This window comes from Schistosoma haematobium, chromosome ZW (assembly GCF_000699445.3).
Source record: "Schistosoma haematobium chromosome ZW, whole genome shotgun sequence".
NCBI lineage: Eukaryota > Metazoa > Platyhelminthes > Trematoda > Strigeidida > Schistosomatidae > Schistosoma > Schistosoma haematobium.
This window is the reverse complement of record NC_067195.1, coordinates 51,617,248-51,628,943: the sequence shown is the minus strand read 5'-3', so window position 1 is coordinate 51,628,943 and position 11,696 is coordinate 51,617,248. Positions and strand designations below refer to the sequence as shown.

The 11,696-nt window shown below is 38.2% G+C and overlaps 1 protein-coding gene across 1 annotated transcript in view; it reads left to right on the top strand.

Moving 5' to 3' along the window:
• The first annotated feature begins 7,600 nt into the window (after positions 1 to 7,600).
• MS3_00003829 (uncharacterized protein) overlaps positions 7,601 to 11,696 on the top strand; it is a 103,645-nt gene continuing 99,549 nt past the window's right edge. Inside the window, exon 1 of the mRNA XM_051211690.1 lies at positions 7,601 to 7,715. The gene's annotated coding sequence lies outside the window, so the exon portion shown is untranslated. The remainder of the gene's footprint in view (positions 7,716 to 11,696) is intronic.

Here is an 11,696-nt window from a genome sequence, read left to right as displayed (position 1 = left end):
GTGCTATATCGGTTCTCGATATTCTTAATGTAGTACAACACTATCATGGAATCTGTATGGAAGTTTACTTTGCGGAAAAATTTAGGCAGACTTCTCCGTAATACTTCACTATGCCTCACGCTTAACACCGCTGTCACCATCTCAAGTCTCGGTATAGTTACTTGTCTGATAGGTGCTACCCTAGATTTGCTGTACAACAAGATACAATATGGGGGTTCCTTCAAATAACTGACTCGTGCGTACGCAACTGCTCCATAACCAATCTCTGAAGCATCACTGAACAAGTGCAATTCCACTTTCGCGTCGGGTTCGTCGATTCTCTTCTTGATACCCCGAGCTACCGTGACGTGACCTACCTGATGCATAAAACTTACCCAGTTTAGCCACGCGGAGATGTATGGCTCGTTGAGAGGCTGATCCCAGCCTATTTGGGACTTACATAATTTTTGCAAAAGCAGTTTGGCAGTAAGACAGACTAGAGCAAATAGACCCAGAGGATCGAACAGAGAAAAAACTATAGATAGAATACTTCTCCTAGTCAGAGGCCTTTCCGGTGCATCAAAGTAAAACTTAAATACATCTTGTTTAAAATCCCATTCTACACCTAGGGTTCGATGAGTAGTGTCGTAATCCGTTGACATTTCTATCAAGAACTGTTCTTTACATACATCAGGCAAGATGGTCCTTACCTCCTCCGAGTTGGTAACCCATTTCTTTCGTTTGAAACCTCCTCTACATAATAATTCACTTATCTGCTTGAAGAACCTCTTTGCTTGATCACAAGTGGGAAAACATACCAAGCAATCATCAACATAGAAATATTTCTTAACAGCATCTACGACATAACCATAATAACCGTCAGAGAATATTTGGGCCGTCTTATTCAAGGCAAAGTTCGCGCAAAACGGCGATGATATGGCACCAAAAGGACGAGATGTCATTTGAAACTCGGATGGTTCCCTCGACGTGTCTCCCTCCTGCCACCACAGAAACCTTAAAGCTCCTCGATCAGACTCAGGGACCTTCACTTGCATGAGCATTTCTTCAACATCCGCAGAGATTGCGACTGCTTCTTTGCGAAAACGCAATAATATACACACTAACTCAGCAGTTGTGTCGGGTCCTTGATGAATCATATCATTTAGAGAAACGCCTGCAAACTTGGCGGCACAGTTAAGGACCACTCTCAATTTTTCTGGCTTTTTCGGGTTTATAACTGCATGGTGAGGTAAGTACCACCGGGGGCGATAACTAGGTTGCAATTGTATTTCAGGGATCTTCTCCGCATAGCCCTTAATAAAATTACTTTCAATATCTTTTGTATACTTGTTATACAGAATGTCATCTTTCAACAATCTACGCTTCAAACTCTGTAGTCTACTGCTTGCCACTCCATAATTCCCCCTTTCATATTTGGGTTCACTTTCCATGGTATAGGAACTACAAAATGGCCATTTTCGAAGTGTGTGCCCCTTTCCACAATCCTTATAGCCGTCTTATCTTGTAGTGAAACTGATTTATCATTCGAATAAACATCAGAAAACTCTACATCATAAAGTTTACGTATTTCGCTCTCCACAGTTTGTAATTTACTGATATGATTAACAACTCTTTTCCTATATTCCGAATATGGCGCGGGTCCGAAAACCGTCCACCCCAGCAACGTTTTCACAGCGTACGGGTTCTTCCTTCCACCCAAACGTTGGTCTAACACCCAATGTGCTTCTGGTACGTCGCAACCAATCGACAGTAAAACGTCTTCAGAGTCTAGGCTATCTATTGGCACATCACTTAAATGCGGCCACTTAACTATGTTGTTCATTGCTGACTTTGTTGGCTTATGACCTGGTAAACTTGCTACAATCAGAGCTCCTTCAATCGTAACATGTTCAGATCGATCTAAAGAATATACCTCAAAAGGCGCACACGTGACCTTCATTGTTCTATTACCGCCCACAGTCTCAACTACCACTGATGCTTGGTCTTCGTTCGGCCCGAGAGACCTCAAACAGTTTGATTTTATCAGTGTCACATCAGAACCGTTGTCCAACAGAGCATAACCCACAATCTCGGCTTTTCTCGATTTCAACCGTACGGGAATCATGCCTGAACACACTTGACTGATTAGTGATTTAGTATATCCGCAACAATTCGAGCTACCAGGTTTATCACTCTCGCTGTGCAACAAAGAATGGTGTTTCTTTCCACAACCATTAACGTTACAACGCTTTGTCAGCTTACATTCACTAACTTTATGTCCTTGTCTAAGACAAACAAAACAGATACCCTTGCTTTTAGCGTGAGACCATCGGTCTTGAACTGTAAGCGCTAAGAACTGTGGACATTTATAAATAGCATGGTCGTACGAACACATGCTGCATTTAGTTTTCGCTGTCAAACTATTCCCTTGCTCCCATTGCACGTGACAGTTCGTCTTTACGTTATGTCCTTTTCTTGAACGATTTGCTAACCGTCCAAATCTACTACAAGCCACTCTCGCACGCGATGCGATAAACTGAGTGAGCTCGCCAAAGGTCGGTTCCCTGTTATCTTCAGTCAATTCATCCACCCAGTCTGCCCACTGGGTTTGCATAGGTTGAGGCAAGAGTCTCACTATTCTTTCCAAGGTAACTAAGGAATTTAGATCAGAGGGAAAATTCATCTGTTCCAAGACCATAGCACAGTTTTCCATTTTAATAGCCAAGTTCGATAGTTGCTCCCCGTCAGTATAATCAAAATTCACAGCATTGAATAAGTCTTCTAATGTTTCTCGAGCGATTACATGCGCCTGTCCGAACAACCGTTTTAGAATTTCTTTGGCCTTCTTGTAACCAGAAGAGGCTTCCAACATAACACAACCCTCAATGGCTGTTTTCGCTTCACCCTTACAATAATGTATCAAATAAAGCAAGCGTTGACCATCATCCTTGACTCTTGATTCTACATAGATCTCAAACTCCCTTAAAAACTTCCAATAACCTCCAGGTTGACCGTCGAAATAACTTAACTCAACCTTTGGTAACTCTGGACCTACGAAAGACGCCGTAGGCATCGCCCTTTTCGCTTGCTTCACGTATAAACTAAGTTTTCCATGCTACCTGCCATTATATCACAACTAGATTCACTATAATTACAATCGTCCCTATTAGAATATGAACCATGACACATAGAAGCATCATAAGGCACTTGCCTTGATTGAGGGGATCCATCCTTTTGTTCATCTCTTTTAGCATCCACGAGCCATGGACTTAATTTCCTTCGACGATTGTTTGGCATCGCAAGCGAAAGACCAAATATTCTCAGAGACAATGATTGAAATCAGCGAAACGAAAGCCAAACGAATTCTATCAAAATATTTGTTTAGAACTGTAAGATCCAAACTACGGTTTGGAGTGAAGGACAGCTGTCTGGATGAGTTAGACACGCGCCCTCGCCCGATTGAAACCAAAACAAAGTAATTGGGTAAGATGACGGTTCTATAATTTATCATAAATTCAAGTGTACATTATTACCTAAACAAATATAACCACTCAGCTATCCAACCAATAATTGTTCAATTGATCAAATCTGAATTACAATAAATAAGAAAGTTGATAAAGGATGCAAGAAAATTACCAATCACCACAAACAAATGTTATTCTATCCTGTCTGGATAGATCACGTACAGATTCGTTCAAAAGGTAATAATTGGTCGCTCTATAACACAGAGTGTTTTCAATTCTGGAAGAGTGCTTCAATTCACAGCCAAAATGCACAATTCCAGTCAACACAGTTCAAGCAATCCAAAGCAGCGACAAACCAAAATGGCTGCCGCCCAGACTTAGTATAAGGTAAAACAACATAAGTACAGTTCGGGAAGAAACAGCGGGGATTAGTGAGGGTGTAGTAAAAACGAAAACTATAATAAATACAAATATTAACAATTCAAATATAGTCAAAAAAATAACAATGTACAACTAAGAGGATCAATAGGACAAAGTACAAGTATATACATGGAGGGATTTTCACAAACACACAAGGCATTCCAAATGGATCTTACACGCACTGCATTGTGCGTTCACAGGTTTTATGATCTGTTAAAAGTGGGTTCGCACTGGGTTTGTGTCCTTAGCTAAACGACATCTGGTTCAGTCTTGGCGTTCACGTATGGCAACCTTGTGGCTTTTAAGTATTTATGCAATGGAACTGTTTAAAAATATTATGATTATTATAATATGATTATTCAAAGGCTCCTGGTATAAGCCACACCCTTGAAGATGTGTGTGATAGGTTTGTTCTAGGCGTAAGAACAAGTTTCGTGGTTTTGCACTGAGAACGTGAGGTTGATAAAATATCTATTGTTAATCCTTATCACCAGTAACATGGACATTATCGATCCGCTGTTTAGTAAGCATGCTACTGTTGGTTTCCAAATGAAATCTGTCTCCATCTATCATTCTTCTGCTTTGTCGGCCAAGGATTGTGATTTAAGATTACATCATTTTAAATCATTCTGCACAGTATGGGGTTTTCGGCCTGTATTTTCATTTATTAACTCCACGTCGTGAGCGCCAATTGTTCAGGCGAACATTTTTTAACTGAGCGAACCCCATTTTTGGTTGTTATCCTAAACCAAGCTAACAAAGAACATTTGTTCCGTAACAGTTGTTATAAGTTGATATGCCACATGTTGTAAGTGCTATATGTTGCCGTTTTTTATCCACAGATAGTCTTTCGTTTATATCGTTACTATTTATTTTGTTTACTTTTATCACTTTGCCATCTTCTTTACTCATTTTGATGTTATTCCTTGGCTTTAGTTGTCCATCCATTTCCATCAGAGCATTTTTTTAAACAAATCTACTGATCAAGGTTCCTAACTTTAATTTTGTCTAAAAATGTTGATATATCCTATTTTTTGTGCAATAAAATATTGATGATTAACCACAATCCATCAGCTTAAGCTGCCTAATGCGTTCGTAACCCCATACTTGTAGAAGTAGTGTTTATCAACTTAAACCGAGTATGCCAACTATAATGAAACCCACATCACAAGGCTTTTAACACTAAGGAATAAGGGAGATAATAATCACTGTCCAAAAAACTGAGCACGGTGGTCGCATTTCAAATGTTTGTGAGTCAGAATGTTTAATTTGCCTCAGGTTATTTGAAACTGAATCTAGGGTTTCGCCCAGTCGTATTCAAGTTGTCATCCGATTCTTTCCATTTTTCAGATAAATGCTTTCATCCTTATGGTGATATCGCTATTATACCAAGTCAACATAAAACTTTTTAGTAAAAATCGTCTTGTATCTAAAAGCCAGAATAGTGGTTGTAGTTCTTCATCCAGACAGTTGAGGCGTGGGGATACTCTTTAAACAAACAAAATTTTCGAAATTTATTACAGAATAATGGGAAATATAATCCCTAAGAAAAATAAGGAAGTAAATAGGTGTTTGAGCTGTGATACATTGACATTATCAGAAAGTTTTCGGCAAACTCTTAACAACCTGGCTCGAGTTGTTGTATATTCACGTTCGGACCCTTACCACAAGACTAAACGGCTGGCACTCCACAAAAACAGAATGATAAACAGATAAAGATGTAGTTGCTTATGTAACTAAATGCTTGATGTTTCATTGATAATCATTCAAAATTATTAAACGTTTACTTCGCCTTATACATCAGTTTTTCTTCTGTTCGGTCGGAACGGTTTCACTTTGCTTCATACTACACTGCCTTTAATCTGTAGCTACTTCAATGGTAACAATTCTAGTGCCGATGCTAGGTTTGATTTGTAACTACTGTTCAATCATAATTCAGTTTGTTTCACTGTAAATGACTTGATTTATTGATTCAGAAGTGTAAATTGGGAAACCTATTACATGGCCGAGCATTATTTTCTTGCTGACAGCTATATCCGTTGAAATAAAAAGTTTTTCTATCTGCTATTTCTGCAGTCTTCCTAGTCTCTCTTCTACCTAATGTTTGTGAAGAGTGATCTGATTATCATTTCTTCGTTGCCAACATAGGGATTTCACTGGATTGTTTCGATTATCGAAGTACAAAACCAGACGGAAATTATTGCAATCAATAAAAGTGAGTTTCATAAATTTCAACCTCAAAGGTGATGCCGTCGCAAGCACGATCTTCAAAAGGCTTGATACTGCATTGGCCAGACTATTTATTCTGTGTACGACAACACGTTTATTAACCCAATAATAAATCGACAAACACCACTTCCATTTTAACCACAACTTTCCTTGTAGATTCACGTGTACCTACTGTAAGATCCAAACTAAAATTTGGACTGAAGAATAGCTGTCTAGGTGGGTTAGATAGGCGCTCCTGCCTGGTTGAAACCAAAACAAAGTAATTGAGTAAATTGACAGTTCTAAAATTCATCATAAATCCTAATGTACATTGTTACCTAAACAAGTGTGACCACCCATCTATCCGACCAATAATCGTTCAATTAATCATATCTAAATTACAATAAATGAGGAAGTTGATAAGGGATGCGAGAAAATTACCGATCGCAACAAATAAATGCTGTTCTGTCACACATATTCGCTCAAATGATAATATTTGGTTGCTTGATAACACAGATTGTTTCCAATTCTAGGAGTGTCTCAATTCATAACCAAAAATGCACAATTCCAGTCAATAAAAGCAACACAATCAAAAGCGGGAACAAACCAAAATGGCTGCCGCTAAGGCTAAATATCAAGTAAAACAACCTAAATGCAGTTCAGGAAGAAACACGGAAACTTAGTGAAGGCGTAAGAAAAATAGAAATCATAATAAAACACAAATATTAACAACTCAAATGGAATCAAGGACTAATAAAATGTACAACAGGAGCAAACTGCAAGTGTATACATGGAGAGATTTTCACAAACAAAACATTCAGAATGGATCTTACACCTACATTGGTAGAATCAAAGAAGGATATATCTTCGTTTTTTGAGCATGTTCCAGACAGCCTTAGAATGAGAGGAAAATGATCTTCAACGGTGCGAACATTACTTGGATACATGGCACAACTCGCTGTTATTACCTTACGTCGTATGCAGGCATCACAGCTACTTTGATGACTGTATAACACAAATGAGTGGCTGCAACCGTATATGGCTACTTGAGTGACGCAATAAATAAAGCAGGAATTAGTCAATCTGCAATCACTAGCTAATGAAAGTCCACAGTGGCAATAAAATCCACATCATTTCGAATATCCGGACAATAGATAATTATGAATAAATTTGTTTAGCAGCTTGTTAATCAATTAATGTATGATTATATTTCACAAGATTGACTGATTAACTGACTCGATCAATAATATTGAATCATCGCCAAATTATCCATCTATTTTCTTCCAAACAGTTGAACCTAACCAATTAAAACTAAAATAATTATGTATTTCATCTTAAATGTCGGTGTTACAGGAAATATCCTAGCAAAATTTAACACAAATCGTCTTTACGAACTATTTTAAAGTGACATTTTGTGTATTTGGAAAATATCTACGGATATTCAGGGTTCAAAAAATATGTACGACTCGAATTCGTGATGTTTTTGGACATATGTTTGAATCACTAGAAAAGCTATTAGTTTTTGTGTGATATTTTCAAAAATGACGCTTTCGGATGTCTTACCTGTCACATGTGACTATGGAACTTTCAAAATATGTTGAACGGTTTCTGTTTCAAAGCATATAGTCCAAATACAGTTTGACTGTGAGTTCTTGTATTTGTTTGGTTGATCATCGTTTTTCTACTTCGAAATGTTTTGCATTAATGTCACAAGTTTACTGATAAAACACTAAATTGTCTGTACCTTTTGTCAAAAGCACCATTTTTGTCGTATGAGTAATGCGGTTCGATTATCGTTGGTGTGCTGAATGAGGTCCAGAGTCCTTATTTTTCACCGTCAAGTTTTGTTTATATAATAACTATTGTATTTCGAAGGCGAATAACAACAGAGAAGGTTCAACTTGACTCGGTTCACGATGTAAGCTGTATTTTATTTTTGATATATTGTCACACGCGATTCAAGTTATTCTTTAACTTGTTTATTCAGTCTTCCCAGAAACAAACCTAATATATCTTGCGTTGTGTCTTTAGGACAATATAGTAATATTTGAATATATAAAGGTTGCTTAAATAGCAGAAATAAGTCGGAGACTTACACTTTAATTGTTTTTTATCTGTTTTTACGCGAATGAAAACAACAAGTCTAGCATTCTCTTTATCTTTAAGTGTAATTATTATGATAGCAAGCTGATTCCTATTCAGTTTCAGTTTGGGAAGGACAGGAGGCTCGATGGCCTATGTTAGTCCTGGCAATGATGGTCTCTCAGTTGATCCAATTTTCTTTTGAAAGAGTCGACGGATGGAGCCTCAACCACGTGCTGAGGTAGTGAATTCCACTCGTTGATGATTCGATGGGAAAGTCGATAGTCAGCTGACAAGTAATTTGTTCTCGGCTTATGAACTTTTTTGGAGTGTCCTCGTAAATTCTCTGTTTTGGAAGACAAGAAAAATGGGGGCATATTATGTGCAAATTTATCACCAAGCAATTTGTAGACTACAATCAAGTCGCCTCTAGTTCTGCGATATGACAACAGGAAAAGGTTCAGCTTGGCCAGTCGAACTTCATACGGAAGCTTCGCTATTCCGGGAATCAGTTTAGTCGCCGTTCTCTGAACCTTTTCCAGAAGCTCACTGTCTTTTTTAAGCAGGGGCTAGCCGCTTGTATGCAGTACTCAAGTTTAGGACGTACGAACACTGTATACAAAATCAAAAACGTTTTAGCGTTGACATGACTAAAAGCCCTACGTATTGACCATAAGGTCCTAAGTCCTTTGGCGGCTGTTGTACGGCAGTGTGCAGTAGTCTCTAAGTCTCGGCTAACGAAGACTCCTAAGTCATTATGTGTCTGGATGACAGGTAGTTCAGTGTTATTCATCGTGTATGTATCTGTACCTTGATGACCGATATGCATCACAACACACTTGGAAGTATTTATCGGCAACTGTCATGTTTGAGACCATTCAGATAATTTCTTCAGGTCATTTTGACGTTCTAAGCTATCACCCTTACATCGTATCGTTCTCCATATCTTGACATCGTCAGCATATAGCAAGACCGATGATGATAGGAGACGAAGAAGGTCACTTACATACAAGAGGAATAGCACTGGCCGCAAAACTGTACTCTGGGGCACTCCACTAAGCACAGTTTCCCAGCAAGATAACTTTGAGTCCACCCGTACTCTTTGTTGACGCCCAACTAAGAAGTCTTTTATTCACATCAATAAATTGCCTCCAATCCCGACTTTTCTTAACTATTGCTTGTCTTTAGTTTCTGATCATGCACTGATAATCGTTGAAGACGTTTGTTCTCTTCAAATTGCTATATATATCTTAAGTCTACTTAGAAAGAACAAACGACCTGAAGATGGCACAGGTATTCAGTGTTTGACAACGCTTTTACCAGTAACACCTAATATAACTCGTACTCACCAAGATAAATCAAAAGACAGAATCGAGGAGATCAGAAGTTGTATTTCACGATTGCCAATATATCGAAATCGTCTGATCTAGTCTGACTAGCGATTGCAGTAAATGTTGAACACGGCGTTCCCACACGTGATCTGGTACGGTTGCCTAACCGAGCGCCCTCAGCTAGGTGAGCCCATTAAAACTAATCTGGTCAGCATCCAATGTCAAAAACTTACAAAGCTATTTATTTTGGGGATTTATTTACCGCTACAGACCTAATTAGTAACAGGCTACTAAATTCTGTATAGAACATACCTGTAACATGCAAAATGTTATGCATGGAATTACATAATAACCTAGGCAATAATTTGTTGGTTTTTTTGATAAATTTTGTGCAAATAGCTGAGATTGACGCGCATGAACAATATTTTAGTTTCAAATATACAGTTATGACTAGTTTAGCGAATATATTTCTGTTTATGTGTATAACAGCGGGTATTTACCTTTCTACAATGCTTTGCTTTAAATTAGGAGTAAATCTACATTAAAATCGTTGAGACAAATTCGCTTTGAAGGTGGCGCTACTGTTACACACTTTTCAGACAACATATGTATTTAGTACTACTGAACGATTTTATTCATTACTTTTTCCCAGTGAACACTTCTGGATAATACTTTAACTGCTTAAAACCACTTATTAGTTGTATATGCAGTGCGTTGATGTTATTCTAATTTGTATATCTAGTACATACTGATGCGTCCGACTTTGAATTATATCTTCGTTGTGAAAAATCAGCAATCGCACTTTGCTATTTAAAAAAAATAAAGAATGAGAATGGTGTGAACCTGTGACTAAAACTAAAAATCCCTCAACTACTTATCTATCAGTCATACACCTTATAAAAGCATAGACGTGTCTCTAAGTTGATTCCACGAATCTTCGTGGCACACCTTACACAAGTCATTTTACTGTGGATGCTTGAGCTGATTTATCGTAATTTAATGAATTTTCGTCGATCTGTAACGATGTCATTTCATACACCTGGCGAAGCATATACTGAGAAGCAAAGAAATAGAGGAAGAATAACAAGATAAGCATCGGAAAGTAAGTAGGGAAATGATTTTAAGATAACAAAACGCCTGATATTAAACAAAACTATATTATTTTAGATGTTTACTAGTATTACCATCTAAGATTCTGGCGTATCATTTTCCGAAACAACATGACCACTTGGTCATAATAGTATTAATTTTCATACTTGATTACCAACTTACATACCAACGCTCGTTACTCCTCGTGAAGTAGCATAAGGCTCACACAAGCATTCTCCATCGAACTCTTCTAGCTGTTTCCGGTTGCTATTCATCCTTTGGATATCTGCTTTCAATTTTTGATGCAGTGTTCTTTGGCCTTCCTCTTTTCCATTTTCTTCAAAAATCCAAGCTAGCGCTTGCCTTGAGATGCAGTTTGTTGATTTTCACAATTCTTCCTATCGAATTCCAGCTCCCTCTTCTAATTGACCCTTCAGAAGGAGGCCGATTCGCTCTCTCCCACAGCCGGCTGTTGCTAATGATATTCGGTCGACAATGAACATTGAGTATCTTGAGCAGACAATTGTTTATAAACACCTTCACTTTTTTGATGATGGTTTTAGTAGTTCTACAAGTTTCAGATTCGTACAGCAGGCTTGCTCCAAAGTTTGTATTGAAGATTCTGATTTTGATATTGGTTGACAGTTGTTTTGAGTTCCATCTGTTCTTCAACTGTAGGAATGCTTCTTTCTTTTGCCAATCCTTGCCTTTACTTCTGCATTAGATCCTCCTTGTTCGTCGATTATGCTGTCCAGGTGCATGAAACTTTCCACCTCTTCCAGAGTTCTCACATCAAGTGCGCTTGGAATGGTGCTGTCTGTGTTGTATTTCAGGACCTTTCTTTTCTTCTTGTGAATTTTGAGGCCTACTGATGCAGAAGCTGCTGTTACACTGGTTGTCTTGACCTGCATTTGTTGGCGTGTATGAACTAGAAGGGCTAGGTTATCTGCAATGTCCAAAACTTTCAACTACATGCAAGCTGTCCATTGTATTCCGTTCATACCCTCAGATGTGGATGTTATCCTAATCCAGTCAACCACCAGAATAAAGAGAAAGGGCTAAAGTAAGCACCTGTGTCCGGCTACGGTCCTCCCATGAAATCTGTCTGTCAGTTGTCCTTTAT